At 35.8% G+C, this 26,766-nt stretch overlaps 1 protein-coding gene across 22 annotated transcripts in view; it reads right to left on the bottom strand.

Annotated features, from left to right (window-relative positions):
• Positions 1-26,766, bottom strand: part of NRXN1 (neurexin 1) — a 1,133,502-nt gene that overhangs the window by 941,463 nt on the left and 165,273 nt on the right. The window contains exon 1 of one of the 22 annotated variants that reach the window (XM_073897730.1): positions 4,961-4,994. The exons of the other annotated variants lie outside the window; for them this stretch is intronic. The gene's annotated coding sequence lies outside the window, so the exon portion shown is untranslated. Of the gene's footprint in view, positions 1-4,960; positions 4,995-26,766 lie in introns of those variants that run through there. 22 annotated transcript variants of the gene reach the window in all.

Here is a 26,766-nt window from a genome sequence, read left to right as displayed (position 1 = left end):
CAAATTTTGTTCTTTCTAAAGCCCTTTTATATATCACAGTTTATTTTATTTTCTTTAGTTTTTGTTTTTGTCTTTGATTTTGATAAAAAAAAAGATGGAAAAAGACCTATGATTATGACCCTCAGTCAGTCAATAATTATTTAGTGGTTATCCACAACACAGATAGCACTGTACTAAGTTGATTTGGTGATAAGAGGATAAAAACACTGTCCCTGACATAAACAACATGTCAACATCAGGAAAAACAAAACCAAACTGTGAGGTAGGTCGATTATCTTTTTGGTTGTCTATTTGTTTGAATTTTCAAAATCTCAGAACTCTATACTAATAGCTTCAACCTAATATTTTAATTCTACTTATGGAATCAGAGGCTAAACAGGTTTTAGGGAAAGGGAGATCAGAAAAAGTCTTTGTGGCTTAAGATGTGACCTGAAGAGGTCCTCAAAAGGTGGGAGGGTATTTTGTGAAAGATATGAAAGGCCATTTCTGATCAAGAAAGTAGCACATGCAAAGGCTTAGACCTGGGATTTATCTGGGGTATCTGGCCACCTGGGTAGAGGACATTAACCTGCCAAGGTGGGAAGAGTCAGGAAGCACAGGCAACAGAGTCAGGCTGAGCCTAGAAAACAAGACAGAGAAGTTTGTATTTGATGCACAAATTATTTTTTTGTTTCACCTTCACTGACCATTTCCTGAGTTCTTTCTCTGGGCCAGGTTCTGCACAAGAGCCCCAGAGTGAGACAAACAGGCATGACCCAGACCACACAGAGTAGAGACTAAGACCAAAGGGCCAGATTTGGAATCCTATTCAAGTCAAGTGTTTGCAAATTCAACATGGAAAAGGAAGAGAAGGAAAACATTTATCAAGGAGAACATGATCTTTCATTTCACTTGATCTTATATGTGGTAAAATATTTTATAAACGGGTTTATAATATTATAATAACATAGGAGTTTGAATAGTATGTTTCCTTCTAAGATACTCAAAGAAAGAACAATGAGCTAACTTTAAGAAGAATAATCAGGTTTTTCAGATGATCTTTCTAAAATGATTATCAAAAAGACCTCTAGTCTTTATCATGCCTAAGATAAATAATTACACCACTGCAGCAATTTCAGGTCTGGGCTGCTTCCTGAATGCTGCCCCAAATAAAGGTCTTCAAAACACTTTCCAAATATGCTAATTAGCTGAGTGGGTTTGTGTGTGTTTTAAACTATATTAAGTTTCAGAGCCAATCTGCTTCACAGTCAGCTGAGGGAATAAAAGCACAGCTTGATCCGAGGCTCGCAGAGGGAAGGACAAGTGCATTTTGTCCCCTTTCACACCCTGTAGCTTCACTGTTTGTCTGTACACTACTCTCTAAAGATTAGGCTGTAAACGGCCATTCTTTTTGAGACTTTAACACAAAAGCTTTTGACATAAGATTTCTTCTAAAAATATCTGAAAACAATTTAATGTGTTCTTGAAGCTGAAGCATAGAACTGCATTTTCCCATCTCCATACCCCATCCCTTCCCACCCTATTACAGTGATTTCCAAATGAATAGCATTGGGTTGATCACTTATCAGGCTGGATATAATGGCCTAATTTATTATAGAAACCCTAGTCAGACATAGAAAAAAATGGCAAAATCCCACTGATTTATCAAATCCTTTTGAGACATAGGGTCTATGTGCAATAAAAATCTGCTAGAACACAGTGAGCCTATGAGATAGGAGATTTTTGTCTCATTAGCACCAGCATTTAAAAATAGGGCACCACCTCAGGTTAAAATGTAAGCCTGAGACTACTGTGTGCAGGACACCTAAATAAGTCTTAATAGTGTGCAAACAGCAGGATTAGTGTTTCTGGGTCTCTATTGTACACAAGTGTCCCCCTGTCTTATCCAATTTAAACACAACAGGCTGTTGGTCATTTTGGGTAAAAAAGGCAAGGCAGACAAACAAAGGCCCTCAGGACATTTTCCTTTCACTAGGTATTTGGACCCCATGAATCCAGTCATTCATTCATTAAACACTGACCAAGATCCAGGTACTATGTTAAGTGAACAAAACAGTAGTGAACAAAAACAAATGTTTCCAGCCATGATGAAAATTTAAAAACCTATGGGTCAAACAAAAACATGAACTTCAGCCTAATTTGAAGCTCCTTGAAGTAGGGGACTGTCTTATTAATATTTTCATTCTCCAGTAGACTAGCAGAATGACTTATAAATAATAGGGACCTAGTACGTATGAAGAAAATGGAAGTTTTCAAAATAAAGAATATAAAGATTAATTTTAAAGTAAGAGCAATTATCATTTATCAAAAGCATACTATGTGCTGAGGACTAATTGCTCAAAACAACCTTTTGAAATAAAACAATAGTTGACACTTGGGAAAACCTCATACATAGAATCTGCAGATCCTCTAATACTGCCATGCAGCAATCTTCACTTCTCACATGAAACTGATGAGATTAATAGACTGTCTATTGATTTTAAGGAAGGCATGTCAAGATCTTTGGTCCTCTTCCAAATGCCTACCTATGTCAATCGGGGAGAATGTGCACCATCTGAAAGATCTTCCTTGAAAGTTGGTTTCTAAGGAGTGCATTATGTTGAAAACAGTGGCTTCCAAACTAGTCAGCATCAGAAGCACCTGGAGAGATAGTTATAACACAAATTCCAGGGCCATGCCTGAGTCTCTGACTCAGCAACTCCTAGGGGGAGCCAGAAATTTACATTTCTGACAAGTTCACAGGTGAGGTTGATGCCGCTCGGTCTACGGACTGGCTTTGTGAACCACTTATGGAATGCATGCTTGCTAGATCTTCTGAAATGGAGTGAGTGGGGAGAGATGATGATTAGGGGAAAACTGGTCCCTCACTCTCCCAGACAAAGGAAAAAAAAAGAAAAATACAGATAAAATATTAAAACTATTTAACTTAATCTCTGAAAGAAAAAAAAAAGGAGTGAAACAATGATCCCCCACATCATGCCTCTTGCTTGTACCTGCAGAGCCTGGATGAAAGCTGCAGGCAAAGCGCTCTGTGGTTCAGCTCCATCTCAGAGTGAGCAACTGCAGATCTAGGGCCCAGGGACAGGTGGAACCGCAGGAGACAGCTAGGAGTACCACAAGGAATATTCAGGTATTACCTGCCAAAGGGGTCATTGGGGGATAAAGAGAAAGAAAGCCCTCTGACTAGTCTTGGTCTCTCAGTGTCCTGTGATTTCTATTCCATTCCTAACGAATAAAAGGATAGTCTTATCCAAAGAGGAGAAGGACGCCCAAATTCTGAAACATCCTAAGATTAGTAGATTCTTTTTTATCATCTCAGTTTTACAAACAAGGAAACTGAAGCTCAGAGCAGTTACGTGGAGCCACCATGGTCACAAAATGAGGAAGCAAAGAGCCTGGATTCCCAATTCAGGTCTACCTTGTTCCAGAGACCATATACGAATCGATTGTATGGTTCGATCCTCGTCCACCCTATGTGGCCTCAAATTTTTTTAGTACCGTTAAACTCTTGTTGGATATGTACTATGTGTCAGGTACTGATGTTTACATTCACTCATTTAAAAATCATCCTGAGGGGGCCCCTGGGTGGCTCGGTCGGTTAAGCATCAGACTCTTGATATCAGCTCAGGTCTTGATCTCAGGGATCTCAGGCCCAGCGTGGACACTACTTAAAAAAAAAAAAAAATCCTAAGAAAGAGGTATCAAATAATTCCAAGTATACAGATTTTAAAAACTGAGGATTAAATAACTTGTCAGACCTTGCAGAACCAGTGGCAGGAGAAATGAACCCTAAATCAATTTTACCTCACAGCTAGCATCTTTAGCTTTTTTCTTTCCTAATACCAGTTACCTTCCACCATTCCTCCAAATTGGGCTGTCTCTCACTCCTTATTTCTAAGTATGTTTCTATGAAATTAGGTCCTCAAAATAAAATTTAATATGTAAATGATATATCCAAGAACATAAAGATACCTACTGCTGAATATCAATTATTATAGAAAGGGAGGAAGAAGTCCACCACATTGAAACTGTGGCTAATGGCTGCATTAGGGATGATTTATATCTATATTAGAGTCTCAGTTAATATGAAATAAAATGTATCCTTATATTTTTTCCACTCTCAAAATGAAATGAACCTGAATAAATTATTATGAATTGTATACTTTCCAATGACAGCTTCCTCGCAGTTAAATTGATTAATTAAATGTTATCATCCAATGAAGAAATAATTTTCTTGAGATAACCAACTAGGCAATAGAGTTAAAACTTCCTAAAAAAAACCAAGAGTCATTCACTCTGACAAAATATGAACTGTTTTAAGCTAAAGGTCATTTTCTTGCAGTATACATGGCTTTCATTACAGATGATGTTAAAGTTTTCAATCTATGGACTCTTCCCTAAACTCATTTAAGAGCATGAGTAATATATTTATAATTCACATGTCTCCTTAAAGGCAAATACAAGGCCAGGACAGGTAGGGGAAAGGGAAAACAGTGGTTAACAATGGAATGGTGAGAGTTAACACGAAGCAAAACTGGGTCATTATCGGAAGTTATGGAACTGAGAGAGAGGTCAATGTGTGTACTTTAGAAAATTCCAAATACCTACAAATTCACTGGCTCTACAGAAAACAAAAACAAAAAAACCCTACAATTCCTTGCTTCCTCGAAGTCCAACAAGATAAGGAGAAGACTATCTTGTGGCACAACAACTAGTAACCGATAATATAGTACAGGACGCTGCCTTTCTTCCAATACTTTTGCAGGTTGTTTGTTTGCATTTGTTTTTTTGAGGATAACTGAAAGGACCACCTGGAAAATGTTTTATTTCAGTAATAATATTCACTGATCTAGCTTTCTGAGGAAGCCCACCCTGAGCTCTGAGTTGCAGAGGCATATTTAACTTTACTTTGGCATCACTCCCGCATACTACCCCTAACAGATACAAAGCGCATTCTTACCTCAACATATCTGTCCAGGGGTCCTCCTCCCGACTTCTCAGCTGTGACTGGATTCTGACTACTCAAAGGACGGAGTCCTAGATGCTCACTGTGCCTATTAAGACCTGTACTTGGGAGTTCTTGGGACTCTGTTTTAAACACCTGCTTAGACAGCTCACTGAAATCAACAGGGGGTTTTTACTTTCTCACTGACATTGTGCAAATGTTCATTCACTGAGGGGAAATGGCTAAGAGGGGACAGACAGAGAACTGTGAAGAAATTAAAGGACCTTTAAAGGATTAAAAACAAAAAGCCATTCTGCTCTCCAGGGTGCACATTTATTTAGCTAGATTTGCTTAAAAGTATTCTCAAGGTTCCAAATTCAATAGACCAGAATGACTTTAAACAATTTTTTTCTGGTCTGCTGGACAGATATGCCTTTATATGATTATTTTAATGACATGATCTGTCAGGTAATTGCAATGTAAAGCTAATATATAAGTATGGCAGGACATGTGAATTATACAAGTCAAATGCCTCCAGAGTATTTTGAAAAGCACTTTGGCTACATTTTTACATCTAACTAAACACTCCAACAGGCACGGGAGTTATTACTCTTGGGCGAGATTCATAAGAATGGGCAAAGTTAAAAAGAATGATTTTCTGAAAGATTATTGACAGCAATTAATTTTACAAGGGACACATTTCCTAAATCCCGAGAAAACATTTTTAAACTACATAACAAGATGCACTTTTTAAAGAGAAATGCTTCCACTAAATTTATAATGATCTGAACTATAGAAAAAATATAATTAAATTGCTTCTTTACAAAGTTCTTTTAACAAGGTAATGTAATTGCTTTCTCCTCAAACCAGGAATAATTTTCAGGTATTGTTCAAGTTTAACAAGAATTACAGAAACAGAGTCTTAAAAGTTCTATTTAAAGGAATTTATCAGATTTTACCATTAAGGATTACTATTGTTGTAGACCAATGATAATACTTATGTTCTTTTTTTCTTACTTCATATTATGAATGCAAGCCAAAAATTAGAGAAGATATTTTATTTCCATTTAGGCAACAATTTTCCTTTCCTGATAGTCAGTTGAGGAAACACTGGTTTATCTCTGCCATTCCTCAGTATATACTTTTGCCCAAAGAGTGCCTTAAAAGTCAAAGTATAGTCATAAAGGCAAGGGAAAGAACTAAAAACGCATGAAAAAAATTTACGATTTTGAAAAAAATACTTCCTAAATACCAATTTGGGGATTTTAAATCAATTGCCAAGGCGATATGACATAGTCCAAAGATGTAAAATAAGTTAATATTCCACAATGTAGAAATTCCTTCAAAGTCAGGGTCCAGGCTTTTTTAGGTGTCTCAGATACAACTACATCAAATCACTTTATCTTTTTAAAGTGACATAATATGGGCGCCTGGGTGGCTCAGTTGATTAAGCATCAACTCTTGGTTTTGGCTCAGGTCCTGATCTCAGGGTTGTGAGATCAAGCCCCGCAGGGGGCTCCACACTGTGTGTGGAGCCTCCTTAAGATTCTCTCTCTCCTTCTCCCCCCGCTCCTCTCCGCCATACACATTCACACTCTCTTCCAAATAAATAAATGAACAAACTGACATATGATACATGTGATAGACTTCTTATAATGCAAGAACACTTCAAGTTAGTAATAAAACAATAACAGTCTCAAAGAATTTAGATGACTTGTGAGTACTTTCTTTTGGGAAGACAAAAACTAATTTATTATAATGATCTTCAAGGTTAAAGGGCTGAAATTACTATTTATGTAATAAAAGGATGAGGAACTAATAGGTAATACCTTTGTGATGACAAAATTACTACTATTACCAACATAACCACTACCACCACCACCATGACGATTTTAATTTTTTTTTAAACTTTGCTAAAGAACAGTTTGGAAGAAGATGCTATCTGTTAAGGTTTACTGATTTAAAAGTAAACCAGAAAAGAAATGAAAATCAGCAAATCAAATAAGTATTAATGCTTTAATTACTTTGAGGATAAAGGAAGGTTAATACATATTAAAACTAATTCTCATGTGAAAAATATAAATTAAATCAAATTTTAAAAAATCTTGACATGGAATTCTGACCAGTTTCAGAGGTTTAATCAGTGATGTAATTACATATGTAGCTACTGATGACACAGCCTAGAAATTTTACGTTACTTCAATTTCCTTAGCGGTTATAGGTTTTTCAGGTATCTATTTCTTCCTGGTTCAGTTTTGGTAGTTTATACATCTCTAAGAATGTATCCATTTCTTCCAGATTATCTAATTTGCTGGCATAGAGTTGCTCATAATATGTTCTTAAACTTGTTTGTATTTCTTTGGTGTTGGTTGTGATCTCTCCTCTTTCATTCTTGATTTTATTTATTTGGGTCTTTTCTCTTTTCTTTTTGATAAGTCTGGCCAGAGGTTTATCAATCTTATTAATTCTTTCAAAGAACCACCTCCTAGTTTCGTTGATCTGTTCTACTGTTCTTTTGGTTTCTATTTCATTGATTTCTGCTCTGATCTTTATTATTTCTCTTCTCCTGCTGGGTTTAGGCTTTGTTTGCTGTTCTTTCTCCAGCTCCTTCAGGTGTAGGGTGAGGTTGTGTGCTTGCAGTAATCAAAAATCTTCCAAAAAACAAGAGCCCAGAACCAGATGGCTTCCCAGGGGAATTCTACCAAACATTTAAAGAAGAATTAATACCTACTCTTCTGAAACTGTTCCAAAATATAGAAATGGAAGGGAAAATTCCAAACTCATTTTATGAGGCCAGCGTTACCTTGACCCCAAAATCAGAAAAAGACCCCATCAAAAAGGAGACTTACAGACCAATATCCCTGATGAACATGGATGCAAAAATTCTCACCAAAATACTAGCCAGTAGGATCCAACAGTCCATTAAAAGGATTATTCACCACGACCAGGTAGTATTTATTCCTGGGCTACAAGGTTGGTTCAACATCCGCAAATCAATGTGATACAATACATTATTAAAAGAAAGAACAAGAACCATACGATCCTCTCAATAGATGCAGAAAAAGCATTTGACAAAATACAGCATCCTTTCTTGATCAAAACTCTTCAGAGTATAGGCATAGAGGGTACATACCTCAGTATCATAAAAGCCATCTATAAAAACCCACAGCGAATATCATTCTCAATGGGGAAAAACTGAGAGCTTTCCCCCTAAGGTCAGGAACACGGCAGGGATGTCCACTATCACCACTGCTATTCAACATAGGACTAGAAGTCCCTAGCCACAGCAATCAGACAACAAAAAGAAATAAAAGGCATTTGAATCGGCAAAGAAGAAGTCAAACTCTCACTCTTTGCAGATGATATGATACTTTATGTGGAAAACCTAAAAGGCTCCACCTCAAAACTGTTAGAACTCAGACAGGAATTCAGTAAAGAGGCAGGATATGAAATCAATGCACAGAAATCAGTGGCACTCCTATACACCAACAACAAGACAGAAGAAAGAGAAATTAAGGAGTCAGTCCCATTTACAATTGTACCCAAACCATAAGACACCTAGGAATAAATCTAACCAAAGAGGCAAAGAATCTGTACTCAGAAAACTATAAAATACTCATATAAGAAATTGAGAAAGACACAAAGAAATGGAAAAATGTTCCACGCTCATGGATTAGAAGAACAAATATTGTGAAGATGTCAATGCTACCTAGAGCAAACTACACATTTAATGCAAACTCTTTCAAAATGCCATCCACTTTTTTCAAAGAAATGGTGAAAATAATGCTAAAATTTGTATGGAACCAGAAAAGACCCTGAGTAGCCAGAGGAATGTTGAAAAACAAAAGCAAAGCTGGTGGCATCACAATTCCAGACTTCAAGCTCTATTACAAAGCTGTCATCAGCAAGACAGTATGGTACTGGCACAAAAACAGACACATCGATCAATGGAACAGAATAGAGAGCCCAGAAATGGACCCTTAACTCTATGGTCAACTAATCTTCGACAAAGCAGGAAAGAATGTCCAATGGAGAAAAGACAGTCTCTTCAACAAATGGTGTTGGGAGAATTGGACAGACACATACAGAAGAATGAAACTGAACCATTTCCTTACACCACACACAAAAATAGACTCCAAATGGTTGAAAGACCTCAGTGTGAGACAGGAGTCCATCAACATCCTAAAGGAGAACACAGGCAGCAACCTCTTCCCAGAAACCTAGCAACCTCAGCCGCAGCAACTTCGTCCTAGAAACATCGCCAAAGGCAAGGGAAGCAAGGGCAAAAGGGAACTATTGGGACTTCACCAAGACAGAAAGCTTTTGCACAGCAAAGGAAACAGTCAACAAAGCCAAAAGACAATCGACAGAATGAGAGAAGATATTTGTAAATGACATATCAGATAAAGGCCTGTATCCAAAATCTATAAAGAACTTATCAAACTCAATGCTCAAAGAACAAATAATCCAATCAAGAAATGGGCAGAAGACACGAACAGACATTTTTCCAAAGAAGACATCCAAATGGCCAACAGACACATGAAAAAGTGCTCAGCATCGCTGGGCATCAGGGAAATCCAAATCAAAACCTCAATGAGATACCACCTCACACCCGTCAGAATGGCTAAAATTAACAAGTCAGGAAACGACAGATGTTGGCGAGGATGCGGAGAAAGGGGAACCCTCCTACACTGTTGGTGGGAATGCAAGCTGGTGCAGCCACTCTGGAAAACAGTGTGGAGGTTCTTCAAAACGTTGAAAATAGAGCTACCATACGATCCAACAATTGCACTACTGGGTATTTACCCTAAAGATACAAATGTAGGGATCTGCAGGGGTACATGCTCCCCAATGTTTATAGCAGCAATGTCCACAATAGCCAACTACGGAAAGAGCCAAGATGTCCATCAGCGATAAATGGATAAAGAAGATATGGTATATATATATATATACAATGGAATATTATGCAGCCATCAAAAAAACACGAAATCTTGCCATTTGCAACGACGTGGATGGAACTAGAGGGTATTATGCTGAGCGAAATAAGTCAATCAGAGAAAGACATGTATCATATGATCTCACTGATATGAGGAATTCTTTTTTTTTAAAGATTTTATTTATTTATTTGACAGAGAGATAGAGAGAGAGAACACAAGTAGGCAGAGTGGCAGGCAGAAGAAGAGGGAGAAGCAGGCTCTCTGCCGAGCAGGGGGCCAGACGTGGGGCTTGATCCCAAGACCCCAGGATCATGACCAGAGCCGAAGGCAGCCACTTAACTAACTGAGCCATCCAGGCGCCCCAATATGAGGAATTCTTAATCTCAGGAAACAGACTGAGTGTTGCTGGAGTGGTGGGGGGTGGGAGGGATGGGGTGGCTGGGTGATAGACATTGGGGAGGGTATGTGCTATGGTGAGTGCTGTGAATTGTGTAAGACTGTTGAATCACAGACCTGTACTTCTGAAACAAATAATACATTATCTGTTAAAAAAACAAAAAAGAAGTAGGAAGGGAAAAATGAAGGGGGGAAATCAGAGGGGGAGACAAACCATGAGAGACTATGGACTCTGAGAAACAAACTGAGGGTTCTAGAGTGGGTGGATGGGTTAGCCTGGTGATGGGTATTAAAGAGGGCACGTATTGAATGGAGCACTGGGTGTTATATGCAACAATGAATCATGGAACACTACATCAAAAACTAATGATGTAATGTATGGTGATTAACATAACATAATAAAATTAAATTAAAAGATAATAGAAAAAAATACTATCCAGATGAAATTCTATATTAATAAATCATAATAAAATTTTACTTTAATTAATCTAATTAAAACATACTTATGTCACTAGATTTTGAATTCCATAATGTCAGGTATAATGCATTATACCCCTAGTACCCACCAAAATCCAAACATTCTTAGCCATTTAAGGAACTCAACACATGTGAGTTGATTTGAAATTTCTAGTTAATTGACAATATAAGGCATTAAAGTTGAAGGACACACTTTAATAAATTAATTAAAAACATTATTCATTAGTTTAATAAATAGTTCGGAGCACCTGCTCTGGGCTAGGTACTATGATAAGTTTTGGGAATGCCAAAGTGAGTAAGACATTTAAAAGCTCCTTGGCATTTTGTTTTTGTTTTTTTAAGTAGGCTCCATGCCCAGCATGGAGCCCAACTCAGGACTTATACTCATGACGCTGAGATCAAGACCTGAGCTGAGATCAAGAGGTGGATGCTCTACTGACGAAGCCATCAGGTCCCCTAAAAGCTCTTTGGCTTTTTAAAAATAACTTCTTATAAACTGATTGTCATTTCTACATAATTCTAGGTAGCTAAAATGATACTGTGATTGGATTCTTGAATATTATAAAAATTTACTGATAGATCAATAACATTTTCTACTCAGGGAACTATGTACTGACATATCAAATCTGTGTGAAATTTGGGGATACACAATATAGAAAAAATGAATAGACTCATTACTCTCTAAATTCACAAATTTCCTAGTATAGTAAATATTCATTTACAAAGATCTAAATAACCATAGGTTTTCTCTTTTACACTCCACCTACCCAAGCTTGAAATTTTGGAGTCAGCTTTGACTTCCTCATTCTACCACAGCTTCCACACCGAATGGAGTTCATTCAGCCTATGAGTCTCATTATGTAGCGAGGCCTTCATATGGATTTCTCAACTAGTCCTAATAACTGCTCTGCATTTACAACTTACTATTCTCTTGCAAAAACCTCCCAGTCTAGGTTTTTCTTGTCTCGGTCTCCAGAAATCAACTTCCTATCACCATACTTTGGGCCATGTAACACATTTTCTGGCTTAGCATCTTCTTCCTCCCTTCCCTCCAATGACTGGAATCCTACTTGGACACTGACGATATTTCTCCTTTCTCTAAGCTTCAAGGAGAAGCTCTTCAGGAGTCCATCATTTCACTCATCACATATCGCACAGGACCAAATGTAATCTTTATCTGTATATTTTATTTAGTCATCAATACTGCAAACTGTCTGTGGGTGATACCTATGCATTGGACCTCTGTATATGATCCCCAGAAGTTAGTATACTGCTGTGAATAAAGTCAATCTATTTTGCTGAATGATGTGCTAATAATAATTTGGGGGCATGGTATGATTTTAAAGTGTATTCTGAACATACACACATTGTAAATATAGTGTTAATCATATATTTTATTAAAAAATTAATTCTTTAAAATTAAACATTTATCAGTAGTATATAGGATAAATCACTAATAGTTAGAAAAGTCTATTAATTTGATCTTTCATTTTCTTTTTTAAAAATGATTTTATTTATTTGAGAGAGAGAGAGCGAGCACAAGCAGAGGGTGATGAGGGGCAGAAGGAGAAGGAGAAGCAGGCTCCCCACTGAGCAGGGAGCCCAATGTGGGCCTGCATCCCAGGACCCTCTGATCATGACCTGAGCCAAAGGCAGATGCTTATCTGACTAAGCCACCCAGGTGCTAGACTTTTCATTTTCTAACTATTCTGAAATATATCCAGAAATCTACTGAAACTATCTCAGGTATATATGCTTAGTTTAATTCTAAACAGGAGTGTCCTCCTTTCCCTGACTCTATTTTTATATATTTATCAATTTATCATTTAAAATGACTTAATCTCGTATGTTTGAAATTTTACAAAGCAAGAAGTTTTTTAAAAGTTCCATATTATCCTATTTATAATATGACTTTCTTCAAAGTTAACTTGGATACACGGGCTTTCAAATGGGCTTACAAGGCTCAGAATTACACAAAGTTCTAAAATATTGTGGTATCATTTTAAGCAGGACTTTATGAACAATAAATTATGCTGAGTGAAATAATCATTAATTCAGTTTACAAGAAATATGTAGGCATATGTCACCTTGTTTGATCTGGATATACTTAAAGACATCTCTGATATAATTCTAATTCCACATTTATTTAAATCAACTTTTTGTCTTTCCTGTAGAGGACTGGGAGAAAGGAAAAACCCTCAACATGTAGAGTCTTTAAAAACATATCGGGAGATTTAAAATTCTCAGGAGGGATGGTGCAAAAGAATTTCTAAGTACGAGGATTTCCTTGGTTTGAACAGAGATGTCACACTCAATTTCTTTTTTCATCCATTAATCCAAATATATTAAACACTACATTCCACACATTAAGAATTATACTATTCTTAAAAAGCTCTTTGTTCATAATGTTCTTGTTCAGTAAGGAACTCCATTTTTATTTCTAATAGACCTACGACATGCTTATGTTTTTTTTTAATTTAATAAAAGCAACTCATTTTCATTGTAGAGAATTTGAAAAATTTAGAAAACATTTAAAAAATTAACCTCTCATAATCACTACTCAGAAATATCTAACCTTAACTTTTTCACATATTTCCCTACATTTTCCCTGATGACATAAATGAGTTATTATTCTATGTGACATTTTTACATTTCTTCTCCGCAATGAGACTTTTATTCAAAGAACAGTCACTACCTCCAGGAACTTTCTCCTTGGTGGGAGAGGCAGATGTGAGACCAGAAGATTAGCTAAAATGTAATGTGTAAAAATGGAAACTGCATACTGTACTACAATGCACATATACAGAAAGATCTGTCCATCAGTCTGGTGAAGGAAAGACACAATTGCTTAAGCTGAAGGCTGAGGAGTGTGCAGCAGTTGCCAGGAGACTTCTGATGGAGGGCAGGGGTAGGAAAGAAGCAACGAGACTGGGCACTTTGGGTCTAATGGATCCCTTAGAAATGCTATAAAACTAGCAGTGGAATGGTAGAGTATTGTTGGGGCCAAGGGACAAAGGAGAAGGTGTTGGGGTTATGTCTTTTTAAGTAGCTGGATCTTTTGCCTAAGCTGGTGCTCAAAAAAAAAAAAAAAAGAACACAATGAGCAAGAAAGAGAACAAATACATTCTCACTGCTGATACCCTTGAAAATATCCCTCTCCCCACTCTGATGCCCCATACGAGTCCCCTCCAACCTCTACTATAAGCCCCTGTTGCCATAGGGTTACAGGATACACTATCAGAGGCTTAAAAGATTTTGGAGGTGACTAATGTTTTATCTCCAGGGTAACCTCCACAGTGTTAAGACTGAGTGCTAAGGGGATGCTCAGTGTAGTCAGTGTCGGAGTCTGGGGCCAGATTACCTGGCTTAGAATTCTAGCTCCACCACTCACTGGCTATGTGGGTCTTGGACAAATTGTCCTATCTGTGTCTCAGGTTCCTTACCTATATAATAAAAATAGTAACAATATCTAACTCTTAAGGTTGTTGTAAGGATCGAAGGTGATAATATTTCTAAAGTGCTAAGAATGGTGTCTGGCACATAATAACACTGTATAAATTGTTGTTAAATAAAGTCCATATCCCCAGAGTATCAGGAAAAAATGTTAAACAAACATACGAATAAAGTAGTACCTAAAATTCCTGCTATAGAACACAATCCATGTGTTTGGAGGTGATTGCTAATTCATTACACAGTTATTTCTAACTGGTTTTGTAATCGTAAGATGGATCAATCTAATATTTCTATGGATGAATTAAAAAGGTAAAGCATCCAAGTTGATTATGATTGAACTCATTTTCAGACCTGATCATTTTGGCAGTTTTGGGGTAGCAGAATACATAGGTTCTGAGTTATTTCTGAAATGGGGGATCTATGCTCTGAATTATCATAGCCTCATTTTAGAGAACTTGTAGAAATACTCAGAAATACCTGCATTCTAGAATATTTTTGGCATTATATACAAATTGCTTAATGAACTGCAAAAGATTAAGTAATTTTTCAAAACACCCAGACTGCAGCTGTTAGATCATTATTATTCCAGAACTTCTATACTGTACATGGAAGAAAAACCCCACAAGTATTTCTCTGTATTTATAGCCAAAGTTGGGTCCCTGGAGATTTATGATGCTTTGTGATAAGCAATGCTGACCTTGCAAGTACCTCTAGGAAGACAGGAGCTTCAGATTCCACTGAACAAAATAAATTGCTATTAATTATGGTACCCAGCTTTGACTTCAGCTCACCCCACTGGTTTGTGACCAAATTTTTTAAAAATTCCTTAATTCTATTTATAATAAAGCTCCCTGAGGGCAAACAGTCTGCCTCTTATCTGTTTTTCTGGACCCCAACATAGTATTTTGGCACATTACACATTACACATGCTTAACAAGTATTTGTTAAGTTAGTTAAAAATAAACACAACAAATGTCATCAATAAAGTCTGTTTTGTATTGGAGCATCAGATGTTTTAGAAAGAAATCTTAGCTCAGATGTCATCCTTACTTCTTTCATTTATCCAATATTTCTATGAAATTTCTAAGAAATGGGTAATTCTACTTAATTTTTTTCCTAGGACAGAACCTTAGTTTACATTGAATATCAAAGTAAACACATGCCATGTTATCAATTTCATGTCATGTACTTTGCACACATTAGATATAATTTTCACAACCATCCTGCAAACTGAATATCTTCCATTCCTATTTTATAGAAGAGGACACTGAGGCAGCAAGTACATATAGATCACATAGGGAAAAGGGGAAACTTCAGGATACCATTATCCCACATTAGCTTTGAAATCATCTTACTGCTTAGGATCTTGCCTTGAGAAAATTTTTGATAAAACATGGTGTAAATGAATCCTAAAATAAATGTTATCTCCCCACCCCAAATGAAATGGTGCTAATAAAATATTTTATTCCCTTTTATTTCTTCTACTAAGAGATGGTCTTTCTCTTATTTCCACGGAAGAATGCTTAGTTAAAGAAAAAAAAATCCTTAATACCATCGATGGAAAGAAGTTGAATCCCATTCAGTTCCCTTTGGGGCCCTTCCTTCACATGAATGGGCTCTCTGACCATTAACACATTGCTACCATTTTGATTTTCTTCAGTCCACTAAGCAGCATGAGCAGCGTTTATGTTTTCAAATACTATATTGAGAAGTGGGTATCTGTGTGCACCAAGGAGATGTGTGTCAAATGCATCTTAGAAATACATATATCTGTAAGAAAATTATCAAATGGGAGGAGTTAAAGATTGAAACTGGTAGGACCACAAATACAAAGTATGTGAAAAAGCCATATCAGCTGCTCATACCCCCCAAAAAGTGGCATTCTAGGTTAATATATATAAAATATTTTTTACATTAGCACATTTTCATCCAGCAGTTTTGTTTTGTTTAACTAGAAAATCTTCTAGTAATACCAAGCCCTTTACTGAGACATTCTTAATTCCTTTTGTTGTTGTTTTACTAGTAAAACACATTTACAACTTAATTTCTTATGTGGAGTAGATTTTCTTGGCATGACTCTACAAAACTTTGAATTAAATAAAACTAAGTTGTCCCCAAACCTTAGTATACTACATATGGAGATCCTAAAGTCCTATTAATATAATCTCTCTAATAATGAGATAGTCCATCAAAAAGCTGACACACGCTTAGCATATGATAGTTCCTCAACAAGTGTTAACAATTTTTGTTGTTGTTGCTGCTGCATTATTATTTCTACATAATCAAATTCCTATGCTAAAATCCAGCATCTTGCCTCCAATGCTTTCTTCTTTACAGCTTTCAAGTTTGCTCTTAGGAAGCAAGATAAGACTCATACTTTATGCCTATCAATTACATTAAATCTTGAAAACTAATTTGCCCAAGAGTGATTTTATTTTATTTTTTCCCAGTCACTTTGTACTACAGAATTCTGACAGAGGTTAGCATGGGACCAACAGAACCAACATCTTGATAGCTAGGCACAAAAGCCCCAGGAATTATGATTCTGAATTGGCAGACGGTTAAACTAAGCTAATGGGGGGCAGAAGCAAATAACACCTCAGTTAATTTTTCTGCTTCAATCAAATCTTATCTCAGGTTCATAGAACTATTCAATAACAGCCCGAAGTTGAAAAAATATTCTAGCATCACCAACTGCAACTAGACCCAGCTCAACTGAGTGCCCCAAAGGATTCAAAAACTAAGCAGAGGGCCTTGCAAGTGGATGGAAGGCCTATAATTCTGTATTCTTTATTAGATTGTCTAATGTCAGCCTGACTCCTTAAAGGTCATGTTGTGTGTATTTGCAGAAACAGAGCAGAACTAGTAAGACTAAGTATCCTTTTCCTGCCCCTCATGGATTGTAATTATTCAATGGGAGGGCATGATCCCAAATAAAGATCCCACAATTACAAATGTTGAAATGTAGAAGTACAATTTTTTTTCTTGGTGAATGTGAGACTCAGCCTAGACTAAAAAAAATAAATAAATAAAATAAATAAATAAATAAACCCAAAAAACAAGAAACAAAACAAAACAAAAAAACAAAAAAAATTGAAAACAAGTCTTTTTCTAACAAATGAAAATTTGGCAAGGATTTCTTCTTCCTTTAAAGCACTTCCAAACGTCTGTGACATTATTATAATAATGAAAAATTCCACTCAGAAAGTCACAAAAAAATACTATGGTCTAATGATAGAAACTACTATTTCAAGTATTTATTATATGCTTTGCAACTAAATGCTGTACAACATACAATTAAACTCAACAAATTTTTTTTATATCTATCATATATCAAGAACTGTAGTAAACATGAGGAAAGCAAAATGGGTAAGGCTCAATGCCTGATGTAAATAAAATTGAAATACTCGCCTTTTGGTTTTCTTTGGTATTTATTTGTACCTATTAAATGCATATTATGATACCAATATGTGTTCATGAGGTCCCCATTTCTTTCAAAATTTTCCTTTCACATAACTTATAGTAAGCATCTATGGTTTTAATGAGATAAAATATGCTGGTTTATCACAGCAACTGATAGATATCCAAAAATTGCCAGCCATCTCAAGACTGTCTACTGTTCAGCTTTCATATTTTCAAGCAGTAACATGGTAGAAGAGACAGACATTGACTTTTTTGTGCTTAGGAAACAATTAAGCTTATTCCCAATTAATTCAAGATATTAGTGTGGTGAATGAGTCCTGAGGATCATATGTAAGACTGATTTAAAACAAATGTGATTCTTTCATTGGCCAAAGAGTGTTCCTGGGTTAAATATTGTAATACTTCTTTTTTAAAGATTTTATTTTAGAGAGACAGAGAGAAGAGAAAGAGAGAGTCAGCAGGAGTGGGGAGGAAGGGCAGAGGGGGAGGGACAAGTAGATTCTGTGTTGAGTGTGGAGCCCTACACGGGGCTCAATCCCACCACCCTGAGATTATGACTTGAGCTGAAACCAAGAGTTGGATGCTCAACTGACTGTGCCACCCAGGTGTCCCAAATATTGTAATATTTTTGATAGAGTTATTTACTTCCGCTTTTCTCCCTCCACACATCCACAATAGTATTTTTTTTTCATTTTTATTGAAGTATTCATATCTCATTTTAACTAATTTCTGTCTCTTTTCCAATGAGAACTTAAGGAACTCATCTGCAGGATGGTGTCCTTGTTGAATGTTAACTTGCTTGATGGAACACCCTTCAACACACATACACATACACATTTTTAATTTCTCCTATGAATAGAGCCCTGTGAAGAAGCTTTAGAAACACTAAAGCGTTTAGCAGGCCAGTTAAAGGATGGAGAGTAAAAAATTCTCTTAACAGCTGAACTTTTTGCTCTACCTGTTCAAGTGCTGAACTTCTTTCCAAACCCAGATCAAATTCCATCATCCCCATACACCTTTTCTAGACCACTGCCCTGCAGCATTTCCTTCTTAGTTTAAACTTGACAAGCTTTCAGTCTTTGACAACTTAACAGATAAAAATATATACACACATGTATATATTTCTATATACTGATATTTTATTGTTTTCTCAATTCATATTTTGCCCTTCTGCTTCATCTGCAACTTTCTTGAAAACAAGGTGATGATTATATTTTATTTAGAGCATTTGAATGATAATAAACATGTAGACTTTTAGTAAATACATATTGATGACTGCCTCACTATAATGTCATGCTCATAAAGCCATGAGTGAAATTGGTTATGGTTAGCAACAAGCCAGAGGGTGCTTAGCAAAGTCATGTTCTGTGGGAAGAATGCAAAATCCAAGAACACTGGAGAATTATTTTTCCTGGCAACAATCTACTGAGATGGAGCCATATAGGCATTCTATAAATGTTAACTGATTGTGATCAACATACTTTACTTCCAAGAATTCACATCGAACCAGCTGCTACTCCTCTACCTCCAACATTAGATTCCAAAAGGACTCTAAATCTGTTTTCAGGGTTTGCCTTCCCTGCTTCTCTAAATTCTGTTTTTGAAGGTAGGAGGCATCATGGTAGTGAAAAGTGATACTGTTTTAAATATATCAAAGTAATACAGTAAATGTCTGAAAACAAGGGGAATTATAAAGTTACTGTCGACAAGAATCAAAATGAGGAAAAAACAAACGCTGCCTTTGGCAAGTTCTACATTGCCAGAGCCCACTCTTGTTGCTTCAGATTTTCATCAGTCCCAGCTCCCCACCCAAACCCCTCTTCCCCTCAAACCCACATGAGGCTGAGTGACATTTTGAATTTCTCCCATGAACAGAGCCTGATGAAGAAGCTTTAGAAGTTTTGGAAGGTGCAGTAGGTTTGTTTTTGTTGTTTTTGTTTTGTTTTGTTTTGTTTTCTGTCAAGTAGTTTCTTTGATCAATTGCTGAGCCTGATACACAGAAACTACTCCTCCTTCCCCTATGCCTTATAGCTCTACATCATGTGAAATAGACAGCAGTTCCTGTTTGGCTTCATTTAGTTTTTTCCTTAAAAGAAATACACACAGGCTTGATATACTGGTTTTTATAAACACTGTGTGTCTAGAACTCTAGGGATCAGAGAAGTTACCAGCCCTTCAAAGTGATGGAGCTAAAAGGAATTAATTAAGGGAAGAAGAAAATGCACATTCATTTGTACATGTTTCCCTTTATGCCAACCACAGAATCCAATAAACAGTGTAGGTTACTAAACTGTGCCTGAGAATCTTTTATTAGATATACTTGGGGGAAAAGCTCTCTTCAGAATCACCTGTGCCAGATTTGTACATTCATCAAGTAGGTTTTTACTTCCCTCTCAAATTTTAATCTACAAAGAAATATTTTAACGATGTTATAAATAGAACATTCTTACAAAGTAGATGAAGACTATTTGTGTTTATATTTAAGAGCATTCTAATGGTTAATTCTCCATGTAACCTGACTAGACTATGGTGACCAGTTATTTGGCCAAACACTAGTCTAGATGTTGCTATAAAAGTATTTGTAGATATGATTAACATTTAGAGTCACTTGACTTTAAGTACAGTGGATTGCCCTTCATAATGTGGGTGGACTTCTTCCGATCATTTAAAGACCTAAGACTGAGGTTTCCCAAAGAAGAAGGACTTCCACCTCTAGACAGCAACACAGAAACTGCCTGAGATTTCAGCCTTCACACTTAAGACTGCACCAACTCTTAGATAAATCTCCAGACCTGCTGGCTTACCCTAGGGATTTTGGACTGACCAGCCTCCAATTGCATGAAGCAATCTCAGTCAGTTGCTCTCTGTCCCCCACCCTCCTCTGTCCATCTATACATATGACTCTGATTAATATAAGCACTGAATCCAATGCCTAAAAGAATCTGCATTTAAGCAAGTCAGGACAATTTACTAGTTCATTTGTAGTTATTACTAATTATTTTTCTCTCTATGTTAGTGTGTAAGGCTGGGCACTAATCTATATAGTATTTCAAACATTTAGCCCCAATAAAATTTCCTATTTTCCCCCATAGGTTGAAATTGCCCTCATAAAAAGGCAAATCTCTTCATTTAATAATCTGAGATCAGCCATATGATGTTACAGGCAGCACATGAAGGTATAAATGGAAAGGCTAAGATAGAAGTTCCAGCAGGGCCGGTGGGACTTACTTCCCAAGAAACTCTTTCCCAGTTTTGCCTGTGGTCTATTCTGTGAAGGGATAGATATGTAATTAGAATTTTGTTTCCACCTTTGCTTTTCTTGCTATGCTGAAGTGCCTGGGTGTGCCTATAGGCATCTGTTACAGGAAAAGAATCATGTCAAATCGTGTTATGGTCCTAATGCTACAGAGAATAGCATTAAAAAGATGCACCGAGGCATTCTTTTACTTGGGACTGATCGCTGGCATGTTCTAAGGTCTGCTATACAGAAGTCCACACAAATTGGGCTATGGGAGAAGTACATTTTTCAACATTGGTTAAAAGATGTCTTCTGTCCCAGTACTCTGCAATAGCAATAGAAATTAATTCCAAGGACATGGAAAACAATGACACAGACATATAATAGCTCTCTTTGCTACAATTCTATAGTCAGATATGGGGAGAACCGAAACATTTGCTCTGCTGTTAACTTACAACACATCCAAAAAGCAAAGGAGCTGCCTTTTTTTTTTTAAATAATCAACAAGAGGTGATTAACATAACATAATAAAATTAAAAAAAAAAAGAAAAGCAAGACAGAATCTCCAGATCACTGGATTTTATCTACCTGATTAATGGTTTTTAAGAAATTTTAAAAAATGTTGCTTATCTACTACCATATGTAGTTTTCTCCCACTCTAAAAAATAAATGGTAATAATCTTTAAAAAAAAAAGAGGTACAAGATCAGAATTAGAATGTTTTATAAAATTATTTGAAACTTTTTATGTGAGCTCTTGGGAAATTTAAATCCACTCACACAGTATCAGGCCATCTCCCTGTATTTTCCTCTGGCCAACGGAAATTGGGAGTAGTATTCTGAAAGGCCGAGATGATGCTACATTTTTTTGTTGAACAGGTAAAATTAACTAAACTTAAGAAAAATAAAAGTATTTGGATATAGCAGTGGTAATATATTACATATAAACCTTTATAATCCATAAGCAACAGAATATAAATTCCATAAAATTTTGTATGTCTCACAGAGCAATGCACAGGACATGGTGGGCAATCGCCAATATTTGTCACATGAACAAGTGAGCACTTTTTAAAAAGAGGGTCTCATTTAATCCTCATTGTGGTTTCTGAGGTTCTTTGTATTTCAAATAAAAAACTTGGCTTCAAATGGTGAAGAATTGCCTTAGGTTACATAGACACCAGATCAGGCATTCTGTGTTTTGTTTTGTTTTCAGAGTAACAGGATTTTCTTCCTGACACAAAGAAATGGAATTTGACAGTGATCACCATTTTGGGAACTTAGGTCTATAGAAACACATTGAATAAGGGCACCTGGGTGGCTCAGTCCTTAAACGTCTGCCTTCGGCTCAGGTCAAGATCCCAGGGTCCTGGGATTGAGCCCCACATCGGGATCCCTGCTCGGCAGGAAGCCTGCTTCTCCCTCTCCCGCTCCCCCTGCTTGTGTTCCCTCTCTCACTCTCTCTCTGTCAAATAAATACATAAAATCTTTAAAAAAAAAAAAGAAAGAAACATACTGAATATAATTCTGTGGATCGCTCAAGGAAAAAGATAAACCACAAGAAACATCAATATGGGAATGTACTAACTTGAACCAACCAAAAGCTGCCACAGATAACAAACTTTAAACAATACCTGTACTAAGCCCCTAGTCATACAATTATGACTGGAAAGACACAAATTGAGGCAAGATATAATACTGCCAGGAAACAGGTAAGTCAAGAGGTATAGACCAGATTTGAAGGCTAACTGTAGGTGATTATGTAATAGCTTGTTATCAACTAAATCAAATAAATTTATTAAATCAAGCTCAAAACTTGATTCATATGAACTTAACTAAAGTTCTCTGAAAATAAGCTCAAAGTGGTATTTTTCAAAAACAAAGATTTGCAATTTGAGAGTCCTCTCTGCTTTCATTAAAATCTCAGACAGATAGATAAATATAATCTAATCCTCAGCATTTTCTGGAAGTTTTATTTTCTTGTTTTCTTTAGCAATCTATTTCCCTTTTTGCCTCTAAAAGCAGAGTATCTATTTGCCTCTAATACATTCTGCTGCAAGATACCCACATACATTTGTTCGGCGTTCTTGCTTTCCTAAAGAAATAGAAGAGTGCTGACTAATGCTTTTAGTAGGCTAAATATTATTTAGCCATACATTTTCTGAAATAGAGCATTTTCCTTTATTTTGGTTGGCCATTTCTACTTTTCCTATCCAGTATCAGTAACTGAACATTTGGATGTCTTTGGTGATGATGAAAGTAGGACTGAAAACAGCGAAACACTACTAATTATGTAAGAAAAGATACATGAGTTTTTCTCTTACCCAACAAGACTTCTGAGTTATGGAAAACAAGGGATGCACAAGATCAAACAGGACTGGGGAAGTGTTAGATTCTAATTTGAGTTGTGGCAAGTTCAAATCTATGTGCTAATTAATAAGCCAAATAACAATGACTGTGAAATTTTATAGAATTAAAAGTACATGAAATTTTCAGTTAAAGGTAATGATTCTCAATAGAAAATTATGATATAAACGCTATAACAGATTCTTGAATAATGCACCCTCTTTCAGCAAAGCATCCACTAAAAGCATGCATCATTCAAAACAAAACACTATTTCCATGAAAAATGACTTAAAACCTTACAGTGTAATTTAGGATTTTCTAGACTCTGAATTAGATTATACTGCCTAGCGTATCAAATATAAATTTCCTAACATTTCAGTACATATATTCACTTATACATTTCCTTTAAGTAAAACATCTAGCGATATTGTTTTTACTAAAATCATACACGGTTATATCAAATTTAAGACCCTCATTATTATGTTTGTTTTTACCCTGTTGCTATGGTACAATTTTAAAAGTATACAATAACTTCATTTATGAAGTTCCTACTATTTGTCAGACACTTTATATGCATTATCTCTTGCATAAAATACTGCCCGTCAGTATTTTAGTAGAAGAAAATAAATATCAGAGAATTTAAGTAATAGCAGAGTTGACATGGCTGATAAATGATAAAGCTGATAATTAAACCATTGTTTATCAGACTCCGGTGAGATTTTTTTTCTCAGGCCACTGAGAGAGAAACAGCAAACCATAAAACGCTTTATAGGTACTGGGTCTTTTTTTTTTTTTTTTTTTTTAGGTACTGGGTCTTAAACAGGGAGGCTGAGGCCAAAATCACTTAGCAAGCAGTTAAAGAAGAACCCATGTACACCCAACAGTCACCTGGAGGAGTGTTCCAAATTCCTGAAAAATAACAATCTTTGGAATTTGGGAATAAGAAATTGGAATTCACAGGACTTCATGGGAATTCCTTAAACCTAAGTTAGTCTATATTTTTAGTAACATTTTTGTGTTTTTAAATAATAATAAGTGACCAAGATAACCAGTAAAGCATATTTCTGTGACAGGATTATACAAAGTTTCAGATTTTTCTGTAATATAAATATACATATATATGCATACTTGTTTATTATTATGAACAAATATATTGTGGTAATATTATATATTTCAATAACATTAAAATATACTTACTTGATATAGGTATTCAATAATAGAGAACTTTAACAGAACTTCAACACAAAATATATACCCAGATAATTATTTTTAGAAATGTAAGATAATATCACAGTTATTTAATATTTAAGTCATCACTTTAAAAATGATATTTTAAAGTACACAAACTAAATGCTCTGATAGCCCTGATCTTTGTTTTATGACAAATATTCCATAGAATTTTTTTCATTTTACATTGACATTAGTCTAATTATTAAGAGTAAATCCAAAGTAATCTTCAAATTGGGCATTACGCTATAGCTTGCTTTGTATAGGCTTACTTCCTCTTTGAACACAATATTTTATAGACTTTCCCTGAGTTTTTACTGTTAAAATCAAGGTTGCTTCTGCAATGAATTCAGGTTTTAAATTATTTTCAGATTTTATACTGAAGTTGTCCACAACATTCACATCTTCTCCTTGCATTTTGTTCGCTAAAATATTTACAGTGACAGCAAGCATTCAAACACTGGAAAACACCAGTGAACATTACTGAGTAGTATTCAAAGAACATAAAATTCTGTTCTAGCAAAGTTAACAACACTGCACAGATCAAGTGTAGAAATTGCCAATTCAAGGACATATTTAGCTTCCAAAACTTTGTCTTTCTTAAAATATCATTTTTAGGATTTGTATAAAGCATATTATGTATACAAACACATTAATATTTATTTTATTTGAAAGTATGACTGTGCTAGCAGCAGACAGTGCCATAAGCATACATTTATTACATGGAAATATTTATAAGCAGGAGGTACTGATCACTCCATGAAGTGACCAGTTCTCTATGTGCTCTTGTCCATTTCCTCATGAAGTTAACCTTAACCTTCTACTCCATCTGTTAGCATTTCTTAATCTTGCCTTCAACTTGACATCAGGGGATTCCTTTGAACCAGTAACATTTCTACGTTGACTGCCAATCTTAAGTCTCAAAGAAAAATGATAATACATTTTGTTGGTTGTTCTGATTTTGTTGGTTGTTCTGATTTTTTAAGTGTTTTTGTTTTGTTTTGTCTTGTCTACTTTGTGTCCATGAATGTAGGATTAGAAAAAAAAAAAAGAAAAATAAACATATTTTCTGAAAAAAACAGGAAAGAATTCCTTCATGAAAATATGGACCTCGGGTATATTAGCTTTTAGTTTTACTTTTACTCAGACTTGAGAAAAACTGCAAGGTGTTCCTTATATAAATCTTTAAAAGAAATACATTATCATCTATCTATCTATCTATCTAATCTATCTATCTACACATCTAATCTAGCAAGAGAAAATAAGCCAAGACTATAAAAATAAATCACAGTCCCTCTGAACAAAGGAATTTCAAGAGAGTTGCAAAAGTGTTCATTAGTACCATAAAGTAACAATGACATATTATAATAAAGTAGTTTCTATAGAAAGATTAGCTTTGGCAAAACATTAAAATTGAATGGATTTACGTTGGTACTGATGTCTTTTCTAACATATACCATCATTTCAGCTTTTCTTTAGGATAGAAATGCATTGTTATATAACTTCACATGAGCAGAGAAATGAAATTGAAACTAAACAGGCAAGTAGATGGCATATTTTAGGTCCTGGATGCTCAGTATGCTGGTTGTAGGATTATGGTAAAGATGGGTGATGCTCATCAATATTTGTCTTCCATCTTCCTGGCACTCAGTTGGACATTTTTTTGACTTTGGATCTATATGGGACAATATGACTAGTTATGCCACTGGAATATTAAAGTAATGTATGTCATCCCTGGGATGATACAGTTAACAGCAAGTATGCCTCCTCTCTCTTTTTCTCTCTTTTTTCCTCCTTGTACCCTGCCCCCTCCTGAAATCTCATCTCTATCTTCTTGCCAACCAGATACATATGGTCCAGTAGAGGATACTGGGGCCCTACAGCTGTGAAGGCCATGAGATGGAAGGAATCTATATCCCTAAATTAGGGGCAAAGCGGAGCCTGTCCCCCACCATAAGTATATCCTCCCAACCTTCACGAAACTATCATTACATAAGTGAGAAAAAAAACTTTGTTCTGTTAAGCCACTAAGTTTTGGAACTGATGGTTACAGTAACTGATATATATGATTAACATAGGTTGAATGACAGAATAAACTTTCAGTGAGAGAACTTAATTCATATTAAGGTTTTAAACTTTAAGGGAATATTTGATTAGACTGATTTTATGGTTGAGAGGTATCTAATGTTATTGATTGTTTTAGATGATAGAAATTTACAGGAATTAAAACATATGCTGCTTACAGGGATGCTTCCTTAACATGACAAAAAATATTGACCACAGGCATCAAGATCCAGGAGTCACAGAGAACCCTTTCAAAATCAATAAA

Source organism: Callorhinus ursinus, unplaced genomic scaffold (genome assembly GCF_003265705.2).
Source record: "Callorhinus ursinus isolate GAN/ISIS: 27379988/994484 unplaced genomic scaffold, GSC_fseal_2.0 scaffold10, whole genome shotgun sequence".
Lineage (NCBI taxonomy): Eukaryota > Metazoa > Chordata > Mammalia > Carnivora > Otariidae > Callorhinus > Callorhinus ursinus.
This window is presented reverse-complemented; position numbering and strand designations above follow the sequence as displayed.